Source organism: Pempheris klunzingeri, chromosome 7 (genome assembly GCF_042242105.1).
Source record: "Pempheris klunzingeri isolate RE-2024b chromosome 7, fPemKlu1.hap1, whole genome shotgun sequence".
NCBI classification, from domain to species: domain Eukaryota; kingdom Metazoa; phylum Chordata; class Actinopteri; order Acropomatiformes; family Pempheridae; genus Pempheris; species Pempheris klunzingeri.
The window spans coordinates 639,812-647,086 of record NC_092018.1 but is presented as its reverse complement, the minus strand read 5'-3'; positions in this window follow the sequence as shown (position 1 = coordinate 647,086).

Sequence of the window (7,275 nt, the reverse complement as noted above, 5' to 3'; positions counted from 1 at the left end):
AGACCAGCAGAAACCATTAGAGACCATTAGAGACCAGCAGAGACCATTAGAGACCACTAGAGACCATTAAAAACCACTAGAGACCAGCAGAAACCATTAGAGACCACTAGAGACCAGCAGAAACCACTAGAGACCAGCAGAAACCACTAGAGACCAGCAGAAACCATTAGAGACCATTAGAAACCACTACAGACCAGCAGAGACCACTACAGACCAGCAGAGACCACTACAGACCACTACAGACAGCAGAGACCACTACAGACCACTACAGACCAGCAGAGACCACTACAGACCACTACAGACCACTAGAGACCACTACAGACCAGCTGTGACTTTGATCCTGTTGAGACAATATTAGTTTATATGGAACACTGAGGGGGGGGGTCACAGGACAGACCCCCCCGGACCGTGAACTACACACACACACTAACAATAACACAACACTGAGTCTGATGGTCTAAGAGTCCTCAGCGGGTCTCTGACTCACCCCAGGAACACGTCGCCTCCCCCCCTGAAGAGCTCCGTCCCCCCCCCGGAGCCGCAGGAGATCCGCAGGAGAGCAAAGACGCCTTCGCGGCCCCGGACAGGAGGCTGCAGCCGGTCCAGGTGAGTCCGGGTCTGCTCAGGTCGGTCCGGGGGCCATTAAGTCCCTTCTTCAGCAGCTCCTCCGTGTCCGAGTCCAGTCCCATCCGCGGGGGGGTCACACGGTGAGCATGGCGACCGGATTAACCTCTTTACCGTCAGAGGCTGCAGGACGAGCCGAGCCGAGCAGAGCTGTGGTCTGTGCTGAGGTACCGACACCGACCCGTCAGGAGGATCTGATCCGGATTCGGTCCGACACCGACTGAAGGAGACTTTAGTTCACCCCCCCGGTGCTGCCTTCAGGGGCTGTCCGAAAGATGAGAGATTACAATGAGCGCATGAGAACAACAGCGTGGAGCGTTTAAATAAATCTGGACAGAAACCACAGTGACACCAAACAGTCAACACAGACACAGACACTACAGACACCACAGACACATCAACACACAGACACTACAGACACCACAGACACATCAACACACAGACACTACAGACACCACAGACACTAAAGACACATCAACACACAGACACCACAGACACATCAACACACAGACACTACAGACACCACAGACACTAAAGACACATCAACACACAGACACCACAGACACATCAACACAGACACTACAGACACCACAGACACATCAACACACAGACACTACAGACACCACAGACACTAAAGACACATCAACACACAGACACCACAGACACTACAGACACATCAACACAGACACCACAGACACTACAGACACCACAGACACTACAGACACCACAGACACATCAACACACAGACACTACAGACACCACAGACACTAAAGACACATCAACACACAGACACCACAGACACATCAACACACAGACACTACAGACACCACAGACACTACAGACACATCAACACAGACACCACAGACACTACAGACACCACAGACACACAGACACTACAGACACCACAGACACTACAGACACCACAGACACATCAACACACAGACACACAGACACTACAGACACCACAGACACCACAGACACATCAACACACAGACACCACAGACACTACAGACACCACAGACACATCAACACACAGACACACAGACACTACAGACACCACAGACACCACAGACACATCAACACACAGACACCACAGACACCACAGACACATCAACACACAGACACCACAGACACTACAGACACCACAGACACATTAACACACAGACACCACAGACACTACAGACACCACAGACACTACAGCTCGACAGTGGTTTAACGATCTCATTAACGGTTAAAACAACAAAGAATCTGTCACTTACTAGTCTGAGGGGCTCTCGGGCAGGTGTGGTGGTCTTCCTCCGCGGTGGAGTCGCTTTAGTTGTTGTGATGTGTTGTTTTTACAGAAAAGCTGAACAGCTGCATTAACCTGATACCTGAGGCTTAAAGTGAGTTAAAAAACTTTGAAACACAGTTTGTGATTGATTGATTGATTGATTGATTGATTGGTTGATTGATTGACTGACTGATTTTCCTCGGGGTGGAGGCAGGGATCACGGACGTCATGTCAACAGCTGCTGTTTATAGTGAATAATCACGTCTTCATCTTTAGAAGCTCTTAAATCCGACGATTGCAGAGGTCCGTGAAGGCAGCAGTAGCCTAGCTACACAGCCGGTTCTACAAATAGCGTCCAATCAGCGCGAAGAAGAATCCCCGTCCGACCAATCCGCTGAGAGGGAGGGCGGGGCTACACTGAACCGGCCAATCACACTCAAGGCAGGACTCCGGACTGCGCGCTCACGTGGCTCGGGTTGTTTTTAGCTGCACGCGCCACCGACACAGACGCGTGCCAAAAGCTAATACCGCGTGGTGCGCATGCGTGGCCACAAACACGTGGTCCAGAAGCGCAGGTAAACAAACCCCCGATAATCAATAGAGCTGATCGATGAGCTCACCGAGGATCCTCTGAGGGATCAATACTTTTCCTTTTATTGTCAAAAGCATCGATATTAAATAACTTTATTATTATTTAAAGTGTTATTGTACTTTAGTTCTGATCATCCTGAGGGAATCAGACTGTTGTTACCTGACAGCACGGCGCCACCTGCAGGTGTGTTTAGGTACAGCATCTATTTAACTGACAGCACATAATTAGAATTATATAATAATTATAATCATTAATATTAGTGAGCACTCTTGGCCCTTTAATTATATTTTGATCCCAGGACTTTCAGTCGTAACAGTATTTCCTTCATCTCTGAAGGTCTCTGTTAAATGTGTCCTTCTCTCTATGGAGATCTGCACAGGCGGCTTGTTTTAAAGTTCTTATGTGAAGATGAGATCAAACCGATGTCTTCCTCCTCGCCGTCGGTCACTACAGATCTCTGAAGCTTTCTTTCACCCACATTTAACATCTGTGAACGTGTGGAGCTCACGGGAATCACTTTCATATCAGGAAAAGAGCTGCGATGGTGGAGGACAATGAAATGCTGGATTTATAACAACTATTTTTAAACCTGTGTGTGTGACAGCATCATGGAAAGGATCCCTACAGAGAGAGACCTGGAAGATCCTTTTGGTTTAACCACAAACAGCACACACACCAGACTACATTCACTAAAACAGGGATTTTAGAGAACAGGAGTTTGTGACTTTTAAAGGGTCGGTTCAGACTGGAACGACCCTTTAAAACACCAAAGTAAGACAATAACACACTGACTGATGGAGGCAGCAGCTCTAAAATCCCTGTTTTAGTGAATGTAGTCTGGTGTGTGTGCTGTTTGTGGTTAAACCAAAAGGATCTTCCAGGTCTCTCTCTGTAGGGATCCTTTCCATGATGCTGTCACACACTTCTGGTGATCTACTGGACCAGTTCCAACACTTTTACTACCTACCAGTCATCCAGACACCAGGATGTGGACACAGAGGACCCAAACTGTTCCTTTCAGTGGAGAATACAAGTAATTGTGCATGAGACTTTTACTTTGAAGCTCTGTGGTGAAGGAAGAGTTTCTACAAAGAGACTTCAGAGAGGCGTTAATGAAGGTACAGTGTTTTTAATGAACGTCTATTTAAATGTCATGGCAGAGTTGCAAAAAAGAAAAAAGAAAAAACATTAAAAAACGGTATTTTTTCAAAGTGGCAGTCAGTCTTTAATAATAGCAAAGAAACGCTTCGTTCAAGTCAAATCCTTCACACGACAGCAAAATAAAACTGACCGATCAATTCAAACAGGAACCTTTAAAATACAACCAAGGATCTCATTTTTTTTCTTTCAGAAATGTTAAACAACACAATTAAAGGTTTATACTGATCAAAACATACAGAGTGAATATTTCCACTGGAGACAACTCAAACGAGGTTAGTGTCTGATAGAAACAAAACATTCATTTCACAATAAAAATATCTGCACAAAAACATCCAAAAGAAAAAAAGGGAAAAGGGCAACGCAAAAAATATAAATGTTTGCTTTTCATCTTTTCAATACAGTCACAAATCACACGGCTGTGGCAACGAATCTCTTTAAAATTTACAGAACTGAAAGAAAAGGATACCACCCCCCACCCCCCATGACCCCCTCCCCCCCCAGATTGATTGTGTTCATTTTAAGAGCGTATACTGCGATTACAACGGAGTCCCGACTAAACAAAAGCTGCACATCAAATCTTGGATATCAAGACTATCAAAAAAGGCACAAACAGACAGGTCGCACAAAGAATCAGCAGAAGCTTTTTTATACAACTAATCCCAGAAAGGTTTCCAGTGCCCTTCATGTTCCAACTGACCCCCCCCCCACAAAGATCTATCTACAGGTGAGCCAAGCCCCCGCGGGCACCTCGGGGAACACGTCCCACCCCGACGGCTGTCCAAGTGCATTTACTAACCGGGTGACAGGCGGCGCGAGACGGGTTCCACCTTCGGCGTCTGCGAGTGCAAAAACGGGCATTTCTGCAATGGAGGTTTGGTTCGTAAACCTTTTCCCAATGAGTTAAATTCTCTGTCGAACAAAACCAGTTTCTGGTGAGCGAAGAGGAACTCTGATCCAAAACTACACGCTTTAAAAAAATAGAACTTTGTGATTCATTTTTCTGGTAAGATTTGACTTTAACGGGTCCGTCTCTGTTTTCCAAATCATTAGTGCAAAACTACAAGTTAAATGGAGGAGTTCAATGTTCTCCCTCTAAAAGTCGTTCTCTTATTATTCTTTTTGTTGGTGGGAACTTTCTGTGATCGTCCGAGCGGCTCCAAACTCTCCAGGTTCCTAAAAACGTCTCGTGTGGAAGTCGACCGGTCGATCGGCAGGAAATTAATCGTGAGCGCTTCGTCTTTTCTTGAGGTCAGAGACAGTTTGGATCGATACTGAACGAGTCCTGAAGAAGAGCGACAGATTAACGTCGAGCCCCCGCAGGAACACTGAGAGCCTCAGACCCCTAAAATAAGACGATACCACGTTAATCCAGACTCACCGGAGACAAACGTCTCCTCGTCTGAACAGCTGACGTCCACCGGTCTCACTTCTCACCCGCAGCGGTGACGTCACGGCCCGCTCCGGGTACGCCGTGACATCACGGGTACGCCGTGACGTCACGGGTACGCCGTGACGTCACGGGTACGCTGTGACATCACGGGTACGCAGTGACGTCGCTGCCGCGGGAGGTCGGAGGTTATGGCTTCTTGGGTGTGTACCAGCAGAGCGTCAGTCCAACGTTACTGATGCAGAACAAAACTCAAAGTCAAACTGGGGTTCTTTGGTTCCGCCCGCTGCGATCTGATTGGACGAGAGCGGCTCTGCCCTCGGAGACCTTCAGTCAAACTTCGCTGTCTCACCAGAGAGATTTAAGTTTGTCCGCTCGCTGTGAGCTGGAACCGGACCGACAAGACTGACCACATATATAATCTGTGCAGTCATAATTCCTTCTGTTCAGATTCAACAGTCTGATCACGCGTGAAGTCACGTTGCCACGTTTGATTCATAACTGAACTGCTTCAGAGTGTAAACGGGAATCTTCTAGAATAAATTTACAAGAAAAATCTCACAAATTTATGCAAAAAAACAAAACTTGGATTTGCTCTAAACTGTAAAATAACTTGGAGGTTAAAGTTCTAAACTACGACTTCACTGGGAATAAAAGTCCCGCTGAGTCGAACATTCATGAGAAGGGGAAGAAGTGTTTTTTGCTTGGCGAGTTCGACCTCCTCAGATCAGACCGATATGGAAACACGATTTTACTTGTGAATTCAGAGGTTTAATCTAAATACCCCCCCCCCCTTTGATTGGCCGTCTCAGGTTCAGGACGTCCTGCGTTTGTGTGACTGGTGGGAACAGATTTATGGTTATTCTCCTATTTGTCACCAGAACAAGACGCCGCAGCACCCAGGTGGAGCTCAGAGATTCAAATCTTTAGACTTAAAACAACAATGGAAATGAAATCTAAAAAAAGGAACGCTGAAGCAAAAGAAAGGAGGAGGACAGAAAGCACCATGTGATCGGGCGTGTGAACAGAACAGAGAGCGGCCGGGCGGGTCGGCCCGGCTCGAGTGGCACTTAAACATCGTCGTCTTTGTATACAGAGCTTATAACAGTCATGCAAAGGGCACAGTTTTATTCTGACAAGGCGAGAGAGAGAGAGAGAGAGAGAGAGAGAGAGAGAGAGAGAGAGAGAGAGACATCAACAGAGACCGAAGAAGAAGAAGAGGGAGAGGGAGAGAGAGAGAGAGACATCAACAGAGACCGAAGAAGAAGAAGAGGAAGAGGGAGAGGGAGAGGGAGAGGGAGAGGAAGAGGAAGAGGAAGAGGGAGAGGGAGAGGGAGAGGGAGAGGGAGAGGGAGAGGGAGAGGAAGAGGGAGGACACCACAGGACGACATTTCCTCCAGACTGAACCGTGTGATGACTGAATCCTGGTCCTGACTGACAGTGTGGATGGAGAACAAGGACCTGAAACAGACGGACTGTTCCTTTAGTTCCTTTAGTTCCTTTAGTTCCTTTAGATCTGACTGTTTCTGTTTTTAGGTTCTAAACTGTCTGATTCACCTTCTGCCCCCCCCTCAAAACATCTAAGACTCTTTGGGCTGTACTGATATCTGGATCTAGATTTCTGTGTGTGTTAATGTGTGTGTGTGTGTGTTAATGTGTGTGTGTGTTAATGTGTGTGTGTGTGTGGGTTAATGTGTGTTTGTGTGTGTGTGTGTGTGTTAATGTGTGTTAATGTGTGTGTGTGTTAATGTGTGTGTGTGTGTGTGTTAATGTGTGTTTGTGTGTGTGTGTGTGTTAATGTGTGTTAATGTGTGTGTGTGTGTGTGTTAATGTGTGTTAATGTGTGTGTGTGTGTGTGTTAATGTGTGTTAATGTGTGTGTGTGTGTGTGTGTGTGTGTTAATGTGTGTTAATGTGTGTGTGTGTGTGTGTGTGTGTGTGACTTCATTGCATAAATCGGTTGATTTAACTTGTTGGTTTTTCAAAGAGAGAACAGAGATGGAGGTTCATGTACTGATGATGATAACGATGATGATGACGACGATGATAACGACGAAGATGATGATGATGTTTAGAGTTTTAACCAGCACTTATTGATCACCGTCGCTCTGGACAGGAAGTGAAGGTGTTGAAAGGAGCGACACACAAAAACAACCGTTTCTTGGCTTAAAACACAAAATCACCCCCAAACTGTCGGCTGTGATGTGACCCCCCCCACCCCAAACCCTCACCCCCCCAC